The sequence below is a fragment of the Colias philodice genome, chromosome 32 (genome assembly GCF_061535455.1).
Source record: "Colias philodice isolate Cphi_HAF_F1 chromosome 32, ilColPhil1 Martin Lab GWU primary, whole genome shotgun sequence".
Taxonomy (NCBI): Eukaryota; Metazoa; Arthropoda; class Insecta; order Lepidoptera; family Pieridae; genus Colias; species Colias philodice.
This window is the reverse complement of record NC_143117.1, coordinates 888,901-910,196: the sequence shown is the minus strand read 5'-3', so window position 1 is coordinate 910,196 and position 21,296 is coordinate 888,901. Positions and strand designations below refer to the sequence as shown.

Genomic DNA, 21,296 nt, shown 5'->3' with positions numbered 1-21,296 from the left:
ATAACCTTAAAAAAAATAATTTTCATTTTCGATTTTCACAAAAACTACGCATTTTTGTTGGAAAAGAAAAGCAGTTTGTTAAGAAAATCCACTACCAGCTATCGATTAAACAGCACAAAATAATGAAATTCGGGGACATCGAATCAAATATTTAACCGGAGTTTTAGTTAATGTTTCAGTTTGGCTTTATTAAGTTGTTGTGTAATTGCTGTTAAACGTGTTGCATAAATTATTTAAAGGAGAAAACTGCAAAAATAACAACTATGAGGTGAGTAATGTGATTCTTGTATTTAACTAAAATATTATCTTATACAACAAGCTTATTGAAATATTTAACTTAAAATCTTAAACATTGTAGCTCCTCGGAAAGGTCGTCTCATCCCTCCCGTGCCCAAGTAGAGTATCTAGTCGACTATCTTAGCAAACATCCTAGCTTAGCCAAGGGTTTTTCAAAAGTCCCGAGCGCTAGAGACGAAGCTAGAAAAACATGGGAGGAGTTGACTATCAAATTAAATAGCTTGGGAGGCTGCACTAAAACATGGAAACAGTGGACAAAGGTAGGCAATAGGCATATAGAAAACTATTCATCTTATACCGTGTAGGTATCTGGCTTACCTATATATTATTAATAAACTTTTAATTTTGCTTTAGTATTGGTCTGACAAAAAGAGTGCCGTGAAGAAAAAAGCTGCCCTAAGATACCGGGCACGCAATAAGACTGGTGGTGGATGTGAATCGGTGGTGGAGCTTTCAGAGGTGGAGGAGAAAATACTCACATTAATGGGCGGGGAAGGTTTTGCAATTGGTGATAGGCATTTGGAAATTAATCCATTTGAAGTAAGCTATTGTTATCGATTTTGTTGATCCGATACATGTATGTATGTAAAATATAATTATTCAATGTCATGTTCTTTTTTTAGGAAATCCCCGTCCTTACTGATGCCAACGAAAGCCCCACATTGTCGACTTCATCTATGATAAATGAAACCACAACTATTGTAAGTAAATACCTAGTGTATTAATAAAATATTACTTAATAATAAACAACTTATTAGTAAATGTTTCTTATATTGTTCTAGGAATACCAAGTCTTGGATGAGACTGCTATAAATACGGAAAATGTTAGTATGGCAGATACTGAGGTGTAGAGTGCGGGTTGCGGGGGTAATGAAACACGTGTATCTTCCTCGAGTGATTTATTATAACTGAACTTATAATACACTACAGTACAAGACAAGAAGCTTATATCTAATACACTACACCACAGGGGTAGGAGATTAAAAAAAAATGTTATACTAAATTTTTTTTTTGTTAAGTAAGTAACAATTAATATGAGATTAAAAGAAAATTCCTAATTTTTATACAATTTTGTTCGATTTTTGTGTACAATTTCTTCTTTATTGTTCTTCAAAATTATAACATTAGGTTCCTTATCTTCTATAACAATAAATGGACCATTATACAAAGTATCTAATTTATTTGCATTTTCATTTTTTAACTATATTAAATCACCTTTCTTATATCGGACTTGATTTATGTTTTTATCATATACAGATTTTCGCACTTGTTTACTTTTTAACAAATTGTTTTGTGCGTCTCTATGTGCTACTTGCAAACGATATCTTAATTCTAAACTATAATTATCTGGGTTATATAAAGGTTCTATGCTAGTACTTAGTCTACTCGGAATGTCACTTGGTTTTCCAAAAACTAATTCATACCGGGTATATTTTGTAGAGGAATGTACAGTATTATTAAAATTAAAACACCAAAAGGGTAGCCAATGGCTCCACGTTTCAGGGTAATTATTGCATTGTATTCTTAAGAATGAACCTAAATGTTTATGTGCATTTTCGAGTGAACCAATCGACTCGTGATGGTAGGAGGTTGAGTTTAATTTTTCAATTTCTAAAAGTTTACAGACCTCTATCATAGTAGATGACATAAACTCAGTGCCTCTATCTGTTGCTATAATTTTTGGGATTCCGAACCTTAAAATAAATTGATTAACAAATGCTCTAGCAACGGTGACCGTTTCCTTATTTTTAAGAGGATAAGCCTCCACAAACTTACTTAATTCACACTGTAACGTAAGTATATAATTATTACCGTCTACATCTTGATCCAATGGACCAACTAAGTCTAAAAATACTTTCTCGAAAGCAAACGAGGCTGTGGTTGTTATAACCATCGGCTCTTTGGTATTTCGGGAATACTTAGATTTTTGACATTTTTCGCATTTAGTTACAAAATCTCTTATGTCTTTTTCCATTTCTGGCCAGAAATATATCTTCTTAATATTATTTATCATTCTACGAATGCCTGCGTGGCCACTAGTGGGCAGTAAGTGATAGTCATTAATAATAAATTGTTTATCATTTTCATTATCAATTCTTTCTACACCTCGTAATATACATATCCGTGGACCGGTCCATATATCTTTACTTTTAATTTCTTCTATTAGTTCTTTTATAAATAACGCGTTATTATTTGTTTTTATTATACATATTTCGTCGACATTAATATTTTTACTTAATTCACTTAATTTCTTCACAAAAACGGCTCGCGTGTATTGTGCTTTGAAATCAAGATTAATGTATAAAATTTTCTTATTTTGGGAGAAAGCAAAACACTCGGTTTCTACATCTATACCCATTCGATTTCGAATCCTATTTAACTCTTTTCCTTCTATTAAAATCATCTCTATCGCACCACTCGGAACTCGCAATAATTCCACGATTCTCGGTTGATCAGGCCGATAGTCTGTGTCATTATTGGTAGTTGGAGTGTCACTCTTTTCTTTAACTTCTTCTAGTTTCTTTTTCTGTGCTCTAGTCATTACGTTAATTATTTTATCGTTGATACATTTCAATTCGTTTGAGTTTATTGTAATTCTAGACAACGCGTCTGCTACGGCGTTTTCTTTACCTTTAATATACACAACGTTAAAATCATATTCTTCTAATGTTAACCTAAATTTTAATAATCTACTCGATGGATCTTTAATTCCGAATAAATACAATAATGGTTTATGGTCCGTCATGATTGTGAACTTTTTACCTAAGAGATACGGCCTAAAATATTTAACTCCCCACACTATTGCAAGTAATTCTTTTTGTATAGTTGGGTAATTTTTTTCAGCTTTGTTTAAAGGCCGACTTGCATAAGCGACTGGTCTTTTATCTTTATTGCAAAGTACTGCTCCTACTGCAATGCCAGAAGCATCAGTTTGTAAGATAAACTCGTTTTCGTCTGAAAAGTCTGGATATTGTAAAATGGGGGGTGATACTAACGCTTTTTTCATGATTTTAAACGAGTTTTCGCATTGTTCAGACCATATAAAAGGGACATCTTTACGACACAAATTATTTAAAGGGATAGTTATTTCCGCGAAATTCTTTATAAATTTTCGGTAATAGTTACAAAATGCAACAAAACGTTTTACTTCTTCTGTATTTTTTGGTGTTGGGTAATTTTCAACAATTTTTATTTTAGCTTTATCTGGACTAATTCCATCTGCTGACACTGTGTGTCCTAAATATAATAATTCCTTTTTCAAAAAATTACATTTGATGGGATTTAATTTTAAGTTAACTTTTCTAAGTCTCTCAAAAACATCTATTAAATTTTTATTATGACCTTCTAAATTACGTCCAAAAATTACAAGGTCATCAAGATAAACAAAACATTTCTCATACGTTAGACCTGACATGGCTATAGTCATTAACCTTGAAAAAGAACTTGGACTGGTTTTAAGACCCATTGGCATTCGTTTCATCTGGTATTGTCCAGTGTTGGTTGTAAAGGCAGTAATCTTACGTGATTCGGGGTTCAAGGTCGTTTGGTAATAAGATTGACTAAGGTCTAAATGGGTAAAATACACGGCACCAGCAAGGGACTCTAAGATATCAGTGATATTCGGTAGCGGAAATTTATCATCTTGTATAACTTCATTTAATTTACGGTAATCTATCACTAATCTCCACTTTTTGCTATCATCATTTGACTTTTTAGGAACAAGTAAAATGGGGCTAGACCACTCACTTTGAGCTTCTTCTATAATATCATCCTGTAACATTTTCTCAATTTGCTTATTTATTTCAGGTTTTTGACTATGTGGTAACCTGTATGGTTTTGTATAAACGGGGCTAGCATTCGGTTTTAAATAAATATTATGTTCATATGAATTAGTAGTTGTAAGCTTATCACCCGGTAAGTGAAAGATATCATTGTATTTAGTACAAATTGCTTGTATAGTCTCACGCTCGGTAGGATGTAAGTGATCCAATTTTAATAATTCTAACAAAATATTAGCTCTCTCTGCGTTTGATTTACATTTATTAAACTGACATATTTGGTAATCGTTTAACGAGTGTAGGTCTGGTTGAAAGGTCGGTATAGTAATTGATTCTTCTTGAGTATTTAATATTTTAATGGGAATAACGTTATTTACTGGCTTCACTATTAAAGCTGCTAAAAATAGACCCTCTTGTAATTGTTGTGGTAAAACAACACAGTCATTATTTAATTTATTATTCATAATTATTGGTATGTAGTGAATGGACTCGCTTCTCGCAGGAATAGTTAAGTAGTTATGTGAAGTAGTAGGTGACGCATATAGTGGTATAATATTTTTGCATTGGTTATATAGAATTAATGTATCGTTTTCTAGATTAATATGTGAATTAAATTTCGATAAGAAATCTAAACCTAGGATTCCATCTGATTTACACGGTAAATTATCGAACAAATAAAATTTATGATTAAATCTACTATTTTGAGTACGCAAAGTAAGATAAACATATCCCTTTGAGCATATTTTTCCACCGATACCATTTATTATAATGTTATCTTCATACAAAGTAGTATGTTCTAATAAGGCGTTCTTAGAAACAGCGGAAATGGACGCGCCGGTATCAAGTAACCATGAATACTTGGAATTGTTTATGTCAAAATGGACGTACCTAACATTTTTATTGCAGGTTAAAATGTTATAACATTTAGGACCGAAAAAACTGGTTTTTGGTCTCTATTTCTTCGTTATTTGCTTGACGGTTCTCGCTCCCTTCGGCTGAGAAAATTTTGTGTTGGTTGTTCCTACCTCGACTACCTCTACCACGATAATATCCTGAAGCATTATGATTATTGCCAAATTTTGGAAAATTATTACCTCTTCCGCGTATATATCCACCACGGGGATTGCCATTATAATTTTGCCGATAATAATAATTATTATTATAAACTTGACCTCGAGAATTGCCACGGTAATTGAAACCTTTATTATAATAATTATTCTGCCCTCTTCTAGTGAAATTATTATTATATCTCTTGTTTGACTTACCCCTGGCGCTGAAAATACCTCCGGAAGTCGAGGGCTGCCCCAGCTCCTCGTCCTCCGCTGCACGCACCGCGTCTTTCAACTCGGAAAAGTTCCGCGCTGAAATGATAGTGCTCAAGCGTTTATTTCTTAATCCATCAGAGAATCTTTTAATAGCAATTTTTTCGTTTATAGGTCTCAGTATTTCGCAGGTCTTTTCGTTACCGTTAGCTTGCGCAATAGTGAGGTCTATAAATAATTCTGATAGTTTATTTCCATAATCACAAATTGACATATCATTTTGACTCAAATTATTTAATTGATATAGTATTGCATTGGCGGACTTTTTTGTAAGTAAATAAGTTTTTAAATCTTGTAAAAGGCTTGCTACATCATCATATTTGCATTTTAGTTTTAGTTTAGCGGTTTTAGTTAATCTAGTTTTCAAAACAAAAGATATTAACATTTTTTCTTGGTCTGTGTCCTTTAGGCAATCGCTATATAATTCTACCGCGTCTATGATTTTTTCTGTCGTACTTTCTGAACCATCCATAACAGGTATCAAGGATGTTGCAGTTTTGATTTCAAACTTCTCCATGTTTGAAGTAGTTGTTTCTACGTTACCTTGAAAATCATATGATAGAATCTTATCGTAAATAACGTTTATTCTCTCCTTCAAGACTTCATAAACGTATTCAGCTAATTCTAACGAGGTTTTTCGCTCAGAAAATATACTAATAATAGTTTTATAAGATGAATATAATTCCTTAGCTCTTAATATATTATCCTTAACTTTGCTTTTATATTGTAACCTTCTAGATGGGCCTAACTTCCTCAAAGTAATTTGAATATCAGATAATTCATTAAAAATCCTTTCTAAATCTTTTTCCATATAAAATGAAATTAAAACATACTTACATAAAAATGATTTACCTAGTAGTTTGGTCCTTACATGAATGCATTACGGCCAATATATTTTCCATGTGACATTCCGAAATACTTAGGCTGTAAGATACAAGAAACATAAAATTATGACAAAAGTAACAATTACATTGGCATTTTAATATAATTATTAATTATTTCTAATCCGACACTTATAGTTCCTATTATGTCGATAGTAGATGACGCAACACAGTTCTTTGTTTTTATTACTTTTGCTCACTAAATGATTACAAAAAGAAAGCACTTAATATACGATATATGTTTTTCACTCGGGCTCACTAACACGGAATTCACTTTATTTTTTTTTTACACGGATTCGTTTCCTTCTTCACGTTCTCGCTTTCCCGACAACCGCAAACGCATTCTTCTTATAAATTGTGATTCAATTTGTTTCTCGATAGATTTCTTTTGTCTGTCCTTCAGCTTTTTCCATATAAAAATGACGATTATAATAGCGAAAATTGTCAAGGTCGTCGCCAATAATATATTATTTATGTGGATATGGGATTCGACCGCAGAATTACTTCCTTGGGATGCATTTTGTGCAATCATCACCTCCTTGTCTCCCGTTTTAGAGTAACTTTTGCCCATTTTAGAAGTGTACGTGACTGGTTATGGAGAATGTTCCTTGCGTTATCTCCATTTTCATTACTTCAATATTATAAATGCTCTAACTTAGAGCACTGAGGCACACAGGAATCCGCTGAATTGCATAATTCGCCCGATACGCGACACCCGGCAACTTACACCGCGGCGCTCGCGCATGGCAGGGTCGCCATGTAGAGTGCGGGTTGCGGGGGTAATGAAACACGTGTATCTTCCTCGAGTGATTTATTATAACTGAACTTATAATACACTACAGTACAAGACAAGAAGCTTATATCTAATACACTACAGAGGTATATATTAATAAGATATTATGAAAATGGTACTTTTTTATTGATTCCAGTATTTGAAATACTATGTTTTTTTTTCAGAGACCTCAACTAATTCAGCAATATGTTAACTGTATCCCGAATCCCGAACCTTCCCCTGCTCATACACCACCGAGAGCGGAGGTAACGAGCCCTCTGCAAGCAGTTACCCCCTCTGGCTCAGGCAACTTTCCTGCTCGACGTCAATTGAACGTCGCGGGTCCATCACCACGTCGTACTACAAGTAATTATGAGATTTATGAATTGATTTACAATATTTATAATCCATACTAATATTATAAATGCGAAAGTAACTCTGTCTGTCTGTCTGTTACTCAATCACGCCTTAACTACTGAACCAATTTGCATGAAATTTGGTATAGAGATATTTTGATACCCGAGAAAGGACATAGGATAGGTTTTATCCCGGAAATCCTACGGGAACGGGTTTTTCTTTGAAAACGCGGGCGAAGCCGCGGGCGGAAAGCTAGTCAACAATAAAAATTTGGAAATACATACAAATAAAACTAAATAATACTTGATAATGAATTAAGGAAATAATAATAACATCAGAAGACTTGTCAAAAATGCGTCACCGCGACCGGTGGAAATAATAATAAATTAATATTTATTTTACGTTTCAGGGTCATCGAGTCGTCCACAACAACGGCAAAGAAGACGATCACCTCCATCACAAAGGCGGCAATCTCAATTAACAACCTTTACTGAAAGGTTTCTTAGCTTGGAAGAGCAACGGATTGAGATTGACCGTCGCTACTGTGAGTTACAGGAGGTGATGGTCAACTCACAAAGGGAGACCAACAGAATGACAGCAGAGGGCCTGATTGCCGTCGGGGAAGGTCTTAAATTATTAGCTGAAAATTTAAAAAAATAAAATACTTTTATACTTAAATACATTTATTAGTTCTTAACTTATTTTAGTAGTAAAAAATTATCTGTGGTTTTACTTATAGTTTCTTAATTTACTAACATTAGTTTATAAGCCCTAATTGAGTTACTAACACCTATGAATATAATTTTCTGGAATAAATAATTTGCATTGATTTTTGATTGAATTAATTACAATTACCGCGTGTTCCTTGCCCTCCATAATTCATTTATCAATCTTTGTCTACATAGCTGACCAAGTGCAGTTTCATTAGGTACATCCTCATTTGAAGCTACACTTTGTCTGGTCCTATGAAAACCAGCCTCAACCTCTAGCTCTGAATTGAATATGGCTGGAGCTGGCAGGCCGGCACGATTACAAATATTGTGAAGCACGCAACATGCTATTACAATCTTCGAAACCGTGTCGGGGTCATAATGTAGGACTCTATGTGCTAATAGGCATCTAAATCTGGCTTTAAGGACCCCAATTGTTCTTTCTACGGTGTTTCTTGCAGTAGCATGCAGCTAGTTATAGTGATGTTCTGGTGTTCCCTCGTCTGCATTTGGAACTGGCACCATTAGGTACTGACGCTGCGGATACCCAGAATCACCTGTAACAATGAATATTGTTAAAAAATAAAATGTTTTGTCATCAACAATTATATTTTTATTAGGAGTTAGGAGTTTTCAATGATTTCGCCTGCTCTCCAATTTTTATGAATTCCGTGAACTTCGGTAATAAAGCCTAAATTACTCAGAAATAAAGTAGTTTTTTTAATGATGAAAGAATTTTTGAAGGAATTAATCCAGTAGTTTTTGAGTTAAATATTTACAAACAAACAAAGATTCGTCTTTATAATTAATTAGCTAAGAGGTAACTCACCTAACAAGTACACAGATTCGCCTGTTTGTACTAATTGTTCGAGGTGGTCCCGAATGATGCAATTATTAAAAATAAGGCTGTCGTGAGTCGCTCCGCCATATGTTGCATCTACATGTATTATGTTCAAATCTGCATCTGTGAACTGCAAAAAGAATTATTTTACAACTATTTTTATGTGGCTGTTCTAATGAATGTTAAAAAAAATATAGGTACTAGCAGCGTCTTGTGATTTATACTGCTTCGTTAATGATCCTATGGAATTGGTCCAAATTTCATTAAATCGATTTTCTGTGGTTCAAGTGCGAAAGCGTATACAGACATTATTATATCAGGCTTACCATTTGTACATTTCTTGCATGATATCCTTTGCGACAGTAGTATCGTTCTTCATGGCAAGTTGGTCTCACCATTGTCACAAAAGTCCCATCTACACATCCTATTACCCCAGGAATACTGAATTTCTCATAGAATCTGCAATAAGAAATAAAAAAATCATTAAATATTTTTCATTAACATGATAGGTTTATTTAGGTAGGTACACAAACCTTGTTTTGAGTCTCAGTCTTTCTTCAGAATTTTGGGGAAATCTTATGTATTTTTTTACTATACTTGGATGGCTTAGGGCTTCTATGACCTCGTGGATACTACGAGATGCTGATGGCTGCGACACAAACGAATTTATGTGTTTTCCACATATCCTTTGATAGCTCCCAGTCGCAAAGAAAGAAAGTGCACATAACAACTGAAAAAAATTAATGAAATTTCTTGAAACTATCAAAATAAAAGGTACTTAATCTGATAAGGAAACCATCCATAATTAAAGTCGGTTAATAACTCAAAACGTTTTTAAAGAAACCGTAAGGGAGAGAATCTTTGGACTTTAACATAGGGTACCTACCACTTGAAAGGGTGACATCATAAAAAATAATCGGGGATTAGATGACGTTATCGTTAGTGGTTCTATGTTCTATGCGAGGAAGTTATGTTACCTACCTACATAATGGAATGTTTTACAGAGTTATGGGAAAGTTATCCCAATATTCACACGGGATCGGGACTTCCGCAGATGAAATCACGGGACCGATGACTATTGTAACAGTAACTTTTCATGACATTATGAATACACATATAAAGCACTTAGATACATACCTTGACTCTAGCAGTTAATCCTCTTCGTCGACGTTGAGGTTTTTTAACTAAAACTTTAATGTCTTCCATCACTTGAGAAACTAGTTCTTCCGATAAACGGTAGCATTCAACAAAATTTTTATTTCGATTAATAATTTGCATGTCCCGAATGCTGGTACTTTGCCGGCGACTTTCTATTATATCCACAGCATTAGCTTCTCGTATTATAGCACTTAATATAAAATAACGCGCCATTTTAGTAAAAAAATATATAAAATTTGTATCAAATTTGTTCCACAACCACTAACTCACTCACGAACTCGGCACCTAATAGGCGAGTGAATTGCTGACAGGTGAATTCGTATTTGTAAATACTCGAACTCGACGTTCGAGGTGTAAAATTACCTTACAGAATGCCGAATTCATACTATAAACGTCAAAATCACAGACATGTATATTTAAGTAGACAACGCAAGTACCGCGATCTGTATGAAAACCAAGCGTGTCATATTTTTTGTACTGACCTTGACGCGTTATGACGTCACGAGCGCTTTTTAGTGATGTTAATTTCATTTTACGCTAAATCGATTAGGCCGCCACTCGCGCGGCGATTCTAGTATCGTCCTATCCCATCGAAGTAAATCGAAAGAAATCAGATCAAACTAGATCTATGTCTAAGAGGTAGTCAAATAAATGAATCGTAATCGATTACTAAATCGATTCAAGACAGAAAAATGATAATTACCATAGACAGAGGGATGATAAAATAAAGTTATAAACCTTTTAATATTCTAACAAGTAAACTAATGTGTTTTAGCTTTTTCTTACATATGCCCATTGAGTTACCATGTACTACGTACTAGAGAGGCCATCGAAAGAAAGTAATGAAACTGTCAATCAATCAATCTTTATGTCCCGTTGCATCGATCCATTTTCCTTTTATGTTCGGGTTACTTGGAAAACTGAAAAAACAAACATAGTCTAAGCAATAAGGAGTTTTCTTAAAAAACTCCCAAGATGACACTTTATAACTAATGGCGTCCATGTCATAATATTTATTTTTAGTACCTTTGTATTAAAATACTTAAAAGTTCTAGGTCAAGTCGTATTAAATGACAAAAAAAATCTATGCCTTTTTTTCTGAAAAATTGCTCCTTCAAATTATCATTTTTCTGTTCGATTATAAAATCGATTAGAATCGAGAACTGTTGCATCAAATGAACATCACTAACCACAAAATTGGACAGAAAAATGAGAACAGAAAAATGAGAAGACGCTATTCATTGCTTGTTATCATACGACGCGATCTTTACCGTGCCAAGTAAAAGCCGCAATGTATTCCGAATCATTTCGTATGATTTGGTATCCGTGTTTGTCACGATCGTTTTCCACAGATATTCTTTATTTGATTTTAAAATAAATAGTGCATATTCTGATTAGAAAATTACTTACCGGTGGAAGGAAACATCTATGCTAACTCGGCCACTCACAGCTGTGGAGTTTCTACAGTTTATAACGGCGCAATTCGGCATTTTACTTTATTCAGCTTCACGTCTTTCCTTGGCGAACTGCAAGCGCGGACTGAGTGTAGGCCAGCGTCAAGTAAGTTTCATAAACTTAGTTTGGACACGGGAAGTACATACACTCGCTTAGTCTATCTTGATACATGTCTGTGGTCAAAATACTCACTTAGCACAGTTCGCCTCGTCGCCGCTCTCGACGATGTGGCGCCACTAGTACTGTCGAGTTTTACAGAATACGAAATCGAAAACTCACCGCGGATTCCGCGTTCGAGTTTTTATAATAACCTTACAGAATAGCACTGCAGATTCCATTGGCGCAACGTAATTTTAAGTTTTCATTTTATATTCAATTAGCTTTATAGTTATTAATTGTTAAGACTTGCATCGAGCAAGACGTATTGTAATAAGTTTATATTAAAGTATTTCTAAGTGAATTCGTAGTTTTTTTTGGGGCCTCCGGCTGTCTGAAACATAATTTGTGTAATTGTTTATTTATTCTGAATCTTTAAGTTTATTGATTTTTATCCTTTACATAAGCTGTATTTAATAAAAAATGTTTAAAACTCGAATTTTCGAAATTTTTGATTTATAAGTTCTATGTAACGTTTTATAATTAAGTTATGGTATAATTAAATGTAGATTTCACTTTTGTACAGCTTAGACATTTTTCTGTATGGATACAGTGCCTTTCGATTTGAAGTTGGATAACATTTCATTTTATAGGTACTATTATAAAATTAAGAGCATGAAAGAAAAAAAAAAGCATTTCTTCATAATGCTATTGTTACCACAAAAAATATTTTCTTAATCGCAAATTTTAAGAGAAAATAAATTAAAATTAAAATTGATGTGGCGACGTTATACATACAGACGTTAGAACAAAGTCCACCATAAGAATGACGTCATTTAGGAATAAGACGATTTTTAAACATTAATAAAAACCTAAATATTTTCAAAAAGTAAAAATTACTGTTAGTTTTTATCTAGTTTTAATTAAAATAAAAATAAAAACAAGTAGCAAAAAATTTTGAAATGTTGTAATTTTGGAGCACCCTGTAAAGTCTGTATTTGTATGAACATAAGTGGAGATCGCGTCCACTTATTTTCATGCGTAAACGATGATATTCATACTCAACAGGTAACTTGGATTAACAAATAGGATAGGTTATATCCCGTAAATCCCACGGGAACGGGAACTATTTATTTATTGCACGCCTCATAAGCGAAGCGTTGAGGTGGGTACTACTGTCACTTCGCGCAAAACATCTGATTTTTCAAACTTAAAATGTCTTTATGTATCATACATTGCACTTGTAAGATAATAAATACACACACATATTAAGAAAAAAACACTATTTTTAACATTCATGATATTTTTGATGTCATTTTTGTTATTTAAACTAGTTAAAAAACAGTTTAAAAAAGTTCTGTCTTGGACGTCCGTGTGTCTGTATGTGCGGAGGATTTTCTTGTTAACACGATAGCGACCGAAATACTTTACTAATCGAGTCTTTTTTTTTTCTCTTACGCTTGAGTATGCTCAGGAATAGAACCCTTTCATTTTTCAGGGTCTGATTCGATGTGGTTTAATTGTTATTAAATAAACAAAAATAATAATTAATAAATAATTATTAAAAAAAAATTATGAGGCGTGCACTTTTGGATTTTCCAAACTTTTTTCGTTTATTTCTATCTGAATAACCTATCAAAAGTAACATTCAATTGTGTAAATTTTATTTATTACGGATTCAACATCAAACAACTCTACGGTAAGTATCAAGGTGCGTATTAACTATAGAGCTATTATTTATTACCTTACCTACCTATATGTTATAGCTAATTACTGCTGGGCGCTGCAGCTGGCTGCGATTTCGTCCATGTATCTACTGAAAGGTTTCATGACATAATATGAGCACAGGGGAATAAAATAAAAAGACCAGTATGTACATCCAAAAATATTTATTTCAATGATTACAAATTATCCTTAATCTAATTTTGAAAATCTAACACTGAATTAGATTCCTTACAATATTATTCAAATTAATAACAAAATAACGTATTTTACGACAAATTAATATTGAACTAATTATGTAGTTAAAACACGAAAGCGCATTACCTTATTATACCAGCTGCATTAACCAAAAATTTTATATGATAATAAGTATAATATTTTCAACTGATATCAAAATGTACGAAAAATAGTACTTAATAAGTAATTGAACTGAGAACATAATTTAATATTCACACAAAGCTGTATTGTTTCGATATACGTTGTTTTTATTGTAAACTGCATTACATATTTTGATAAAAAAATACTGTAAAACAACAGATGATGAAATTTTCAAAATGAAAAAAAAAAATACAAATTTGCCGCGCAATCGACATTTGACAGCTCTACGACTGAATGAGGCGGTTAAAAAAGTTTGTATAATATTAATAGAAATAATTATCGAGATTTAAATTGCTCTACACAAGATTTATTTTGTTTGTTTTATTACTATACTTCTTAAAGACACAATTAACTCGTACTCGTAATACGATACCTTGGAGTTGGAGCGAAAATATTGTTTGTAATAATTTGGCTAGGAAAATACAACAAATCAAAAACACTATTTACTATGGAAAAAAAACCAGGAAGGTGAAAAACATATATTTACGATTTCGATGCACTCGACTTTTAGTAAAATAATAGGTAGGTAAAAATATTATTATGGTTTTGATCACAGACATATCTGTGGTTTTGATTTTAGCTACTAGTATCAGAAAGCTGCGTGTTCAATGCACGTCGGGGTCACACAACTGTGGAGGATACAGTAGACAATATACCTAATGAAGTTTTTCATCTTTTTATTTTACTGCAAATACAAAATAAAAATTAAACAATGGTAATGTAAATTCTAAACAAACTACTACCAAAATACAATTAGAACAAAAATCATTTGACTGGTTGATTTCACCCAGAGGCCAGAGGCGGCTCGTGACAAAATTGTATGGGTGTTCACTTGAAATAAAACAACGAAAATACAATAGCGTAGCGGGATAATTTATTACAAAAAAAAATGAGCACCACATTTTATAAATGTCTATAACACTAAAAATTACAAAGTACAGGCTATTTCAAAACGAATTCAATGATTATCAATAATTAGTAAATCACCGAATTTGCATTCGCGAGCGTACCTACGCGTAGGTATCCATAGTGTTTGTTTATACTAAAGGAATGGCAACGTCGCAATTGCTGCTGTCATGCGATGCGGCAACGTTGCGTGAGACTCAAAACGCTACCTGCTACGGTATGAACGATTGTTATAAAAATAAAAGTTATACATATTTGTTGGCGTAAACTATTTTATTCATCATTAATTTTGGAAAATAAATAATGTCAAAATTGATTACAATAAAACGCAGTTTTATTTTATTACATTACAGGTAAATTAGCTTGGAGAAATTTTTGCGTTTGTAGTAGTGTATGGTCAGCAAATAAAAAAAAACAACATTTTATTTTTAGTTTTTATTCAAGTATATAATATTAGTATTATTAATATTTTATTAGTTCCAAACATTACAAGCAGTGCCGATTTTTACTTCAGTGAAGACGTGTATGAATTAGGTGTTCTCCGGCCAAAAATGTAAACCACGGTAAAAGTGAAACTGTTCGAACGGTTCCGAACACTGCTTTGTGTAGCGCATGTCGCGTGACGGTCGGCTGCCGAGTAGGTATACCTACTCGGCAGCCGCGATACACGCGACATGCGCTACACAGACCAAAAAGTTTGAGACGATGTAATAAAAGTTTCACTTTAATAACAAACAATAACAACAATAACAAACAATAACAACAATCAACAAATACAAAATTTAACAATTAAACTACGTAATAATTATAATTTTCGAATGAAATGTGTGCTTTATGTTCTAACGGTACCAAGCGACTGACGCCGGACTGCACGAGGCACCTGCGGACAGCGTAAACTGGTTTATTCTGGTTTTGTGCGTGTTTCCACTTTCCACTATCAAGTGACGATTTATTTATTTGTTTTGTTTCGTAATTATTATGGTCAAATATTAATTACGAAACAAATTATTATGAACAAGATATTTTATTGTTTCACGGTATTCGCCTTGTCATTGGCTCAAGGACGTAAAATTGAATGATATATTATTTTTTTTATAAAGTCAAAACCATTTTCTTTAAAACATAAATCAGAGTATTGCTAGGGATAAGTATAAAATTAAATAGTAATGTTAGGATATCGAAACATTTTTGTATAGGCTAGAACGATATAATGGAAACGCGCTCTAAGATCTGAGTAATATACACACCACTACATATGCAAAAATTTCTCGAGACTAATTTCACTGTACACTATTGTTTTTTTTTATCAAAACATGTATGTATTTGAGTAGTTAGCAGCATATAATATTCTGAATTTCTGATCCATGCCTATTCACTCAAAACTAATAACACTAATGATTTGTAACAGTAAATTATTTCAATAGGTATTTGAACATTTCATAACCAACAAGTAAGAATAATTCGTATACAAGATACAATAACAAATCTAATACACTATTTATTATTTTATTATATTTCATTATGTGAAAATAACCAGGAAGGTGAAAAACATATTTACGAAAACAAAGTAACATATGGTTTTGCTATTAGCTATCAGGAAAAAAAATCGTATTGGAACAAAAGAAGGATTGTAACTGAATTAGGTAATTAGGTATGTTTGTTTCTGGGTGCACCGTTTTCGACGACGCGACGGCCGACGCGTGACGTAAACAGAGTAGGTACCTACTTTGCTAAAACAAACTAAGTAATAAAATTGTGTGTCTGTCTGAAAATTCGCTAAAGCATATTTTACCAATGTTTGCAAGTTTGTGATTACTTTGATAGTTTATCGATTTATAATAATTGTATACTTATATCATTGTTTAAAAATATTCAAACACAATATGATATAGGTACTGATTTATCACTGGTTTCAGTGATGAACTGATGAGTCAATGTTAGCCACAATACTATTCACTTTCGTCATACATGTGTATGAACTATGATTGATGTGATTTGCAATGTGGTGAAATTTCATAAAAATCACGGGCCAATTTTTTGTTTTGAATCCCACCGAAAATACATATACATATTACTAATTGCGTTATTAGAATAATTAATTACTATACCCACGATCAATTATTACAATTGTAATGTAGGTATTAGGTATAGGTGAGTACTTATACCTATATATAAATATAATGTGACTCCTATCAGATATCACTAAGGAATTTAGGTCACACGTGTCTTTAAAAACTATAAAGAATATCATATTTAATTATTTTAATTGTTACTGGAATATCATATTATTTTTCCTTAATTAGTAACTAGAGACTAGCAATCCGACGCCTGTAATCGGATAGATATTTAGTTTAAGTACCTATTTACATTTTAATATAAAAAGGGGTAATTTCTCTAATAAAAGTCAGTGTATAACCAACCATCAATCGTTTTATTTCTCTCCACGCACACCACACATCACATGGCGACCCTGCCAGCGCGGGCGCGTCGGATAACAGTGTTCTAGAATTACGTTCCGTATTTGGCACCGAAATCGGAGTTTCATCTTCATACGGAGAGCCGAAGGCTTCATAATAAATTATTATGGAGAATTACGCCAGTCGCACCGATAATCGGACGTACTTGCAAAGATGGAAGTCATTTCATATATCGATTTTATTAAAAGCAGACTATTAATAGTATGCCAGATATACGAAGTTAAATTTCAAGCCATTCGCTTAATTCAAGACCAACATCGTGACAAAATAGAGGCTTACGTAGAGGGTCACATTAATCAAAATACATCCCCTACAAAAATAAGCCTAATGCAAAAAATATCATTAGAATGCAGCTTGGATGTGGACTTCCCCGACGGAACGAGAGCTATTGCAAAGATTGAAGAAGTTTATAGCGGTAGCGTGTTATTTTTATACAAAATAAGTTGGGAAAGAGATTCTACATACGCAGATTGGTAAAGACAAAATGGGCAAGCAGCAATCTAAAGAAGTCGAAAAAGAAGAAGTATTTATAACACAGAGCGGACAGAACAACTACGCACCAAACAACATCGCACCCTGGGAAAAATCAGAAACTATGTTCAATTTGATCGTGGTAATAGCAGTCATTTGTGGAATAATATTTGCGTATTCTGTTTACAAGAAGATGCACAAGCGACTTACAAAGAAGATACAGCGGCAAGCTACGGAAATAGTTTTGAAGTCACGTCGCGCCTCGGTTTAAAGGGACATAAAAAGTAAAACAGAACTTGAAAACCCAGTTCAAAAGTGGCAATTAGTGTGTGCAGTGACTCGCAGTATACTTAAGTAAGTGGCAATTTTTCCTTTCTCTCTAATCTATTTTTATTTAATCACGTTTATCCTTTATGTAGAAATATAATTAACATATTAATTAAACTTATGTTTAAAAAAAATATATATATATAAATATATAAACATAAATGTCTAATATAATATTACAAAAATATTTAAATGATTTGCTAGAAATTAAGCAATATTTAGTTAAGTTTGGAATTAAACGTCTTAAAAGTGAAACAGCATTCGAAAAATACGAAGTAGCTAAACAAGTATATAAGGAGTATAAAAACTATATACAAGTGGTAGAAATTAAAGTAGAAGAATTAAGTGTAACATTAGAAATAGATAGTCTTTTTGATAAAATCAAAAATCTTATGACAATCATGTCGACAAAACCAGAATTTGAGTTAAAAACGGCAGTTTCTCTGTTGCCCGTAATGGACGACACAGAAAATGTCACTCTGCAGTTAATAGATGCTATTGAATTATATGTGACAATGATTTCAAAAGAAAGTATTACAAATCTTATTCAATTTGTTTGCAAGACACGGTTGTCACGAAACGCGAAATTAAGATTAAAAGATACCTATAGTAGCGTAGAAGAAATGGTTAGTGACATGAAAAAGCACCTCCTAACTACTAAGTCAGAAATCGCCTTGCAGAAAAAATTATTAAATTGTTATCAAGGAAATCGGTCGATAGATAAATTTGGAACAGAGCTCGAGCAACTGTTTGTTAACCTTACCATCTCACAATCAAAAGGAAATTCAGACACGTTCAGTATTCTGAAATCCATAAATGAAAAACAGGCAATACATAAATTCGCCGATGGTCTACGGAATGACAGATTGAAAACTGTTATAGCTGCACGAAATTACAATTCGTTAAAGGACGCTATTCAAGGCGCAAAGGATGAGGAAGTAACGATGACTTCTCCATCATCTAACCAAGTATTCTTTGCAAAAGGAAGACCCTATCATCGGGGACTCCAAGGATCTAAACACTGTGGAAAATCATATTCCTATACTAATTCAAGGTCACCAAAAACACAATTTAAGAATACATTCACCAACTATTCATGTGGTAGGAATCAAGGGAATTTTCAAAGAGGTCGAGGTAAAACAAACGGAAGGAATAAATCAAATACCCGTAGTACTCAACCATATACTCATAAAAACAGAAACCAGCATCAGCAGGTAAATTTGGCCCAAAGTTCGCAAAATGAAGAGGACGAAGATGAGCAAAGCTCGATACCGAAGTGGTTTTTTCGACAATAATGAATACGTATTAAGTTATAACAACATGAATTCAGTAAAATTTTATATAAATCATAAAAAACTAAATTTTCTATTAGACACTGGAGCATCCTTATCTATAATTAAAGATATTGCTATACAACATACTAAACACAAAGTTACCCAAAAAACAACACAAATTAAGGGCATTGGTGGAAAAATAACCTCAGACAGATATACAAAATTAACATTGAAATATAAAAATGAAAAATTTGAACATAAATTTCATATATTTAAAACATTACCATTAAACATTGACGGTATACTCGGGCAAGACTTTTTGTCGAGATACAAATCATTACTAAATTTTGAAAACCAAACATTAACGCTTCAAACAGATTCAAAGTATACAACAATACCAATAGACATGTTTTCAACAGAAGATATAAACACAACAAGCATAAAACTGCCACCCAGATGTGAAAAAATAATTAATATAAAAACGAACCATACTAGCAACTGTGTAATAACTTCAAAAGAGGTGTGTGATGGAGTATTCATAGCTAATACTTTGAATAAAGCCAGAAATGGAAAAATATCGATACATATTATGAATACTAGGGAAACAGAAGTAGTTTTACATTGTTTCACACCAGAGATAATACCTTTAGACGAGTTTGAGTGCTTCACATTTGAAGAAGTAACAAACAATGGAGAAAGAGTTAAAAGGTTATTCGATTTACTGAAACTAGAAAACATGAACGCAGAAGAACAGAAAAGTATTGCAAGTATATGTGCTAAGTTTGCAGATATATTCCACTTGTCGGGTGATCGACTGAACACTTGCAATTTATACGAACAGAAAATACACCTAAAAGAAAATACCAATCCAGTTTACTCTAAACCTTACAGACTACCTCATTCACAGAAAGCGGAAATTAGTAAACAAATACAGGAAATGATAGACAACGATATTATCGAGGAATCAACTTCAGAATGGTCCAGCCCATTACTGATAGTGCCTAAGAAAAAAGGAGCAAATGGTGAAAAGAAATGGAGAGTTGTACTAGATTACAGAAAACTAAATGATTGTATCAAAGACGATAAATTCCCATTGCCAAATATTACCGAAATATTGGACTCTTTATCAGGAGCTATGTATTTTAGTCACTTAGATCTCAATCAGGGCTATTATCAAATGAAATTAGATGCAGAAAGCCGAAAATATACAGCATTCGTAGCTGATAAACATTATCAAATGAAACGTTTACCAATGGGTCTAAAAACAAGCCCTAGCGCATTCAGTAGAGCGATGACAATTGCATTATCAGGATTAAATTATGAAAAATGCATAGTCTACCTGGATGATATTATTGTGATGGGAAGAAATTTAAATCAGCATAATAAAAATCTTATTGATGTATTCTCACGTTTAAGAAAAGTAAATATGAAATTAAACCCATTAAAATGTAATTTTTTGAAAAAAGATCTTTTGTACCTAGGTCACATCGTTACACCAGAAGGTATAAGACCAGATCCAGAAAAGATTAAAGTCATGCAAAATTATCCAACTCCTAAAAACGCAGATGAAGTCAAAAGGTTTGTTGCGTTTGCCAATTATTATAGAAAGTTCATACCAAATTTTGCAAACATTACAGCAAGTTTAAATAATTTAACCAGAAAAAATGTTAACTTCAATTGGACTACAGATTGTCAAAATTCTTTTGAAACTTTAAAACATACACTATGTAACCCGCCTTTATTGCAATATCCAAATTTTGAAGAAAGTAATGAGTTCATTATTCATACAGACGCTTCAGGGTTAGCGATTGGAGCTGTTTTATCAAATCAAGACAAAAGACCAGTAGCATATGCCAGTCGTACTTTAAACAAAGCTGAAAGAAACTATCCTGTGATAGAAAAGGAACTTTTAGCAATTGTGTGGGCTATCAAATATTTTCGACCATACATTTATGGAAGAAAGTTCAAAATTTGTACAGATCATAGACCATTGATATACTTATTCAACATGAAAGACCCATCGAGTCGACTTACCAAATTCAGGCTATGTTTAGAAGAATACGATTTTGTAAT

General features: G+C 32.9%; 1 long non-coding RNA gene across 1 annotated transcript in view; it reads right to left on the bottom strand.

Annotated features, from left to right (window-relative positions):
- Nucleotides 1–21,296, bottom strand: part of LOC149474917 (uncharacterized) — a 272,804-nt gene that overhangs the window by 63,296 nt on the left and 188,212 nt on the right. The window lies entirely within an intron of this gene.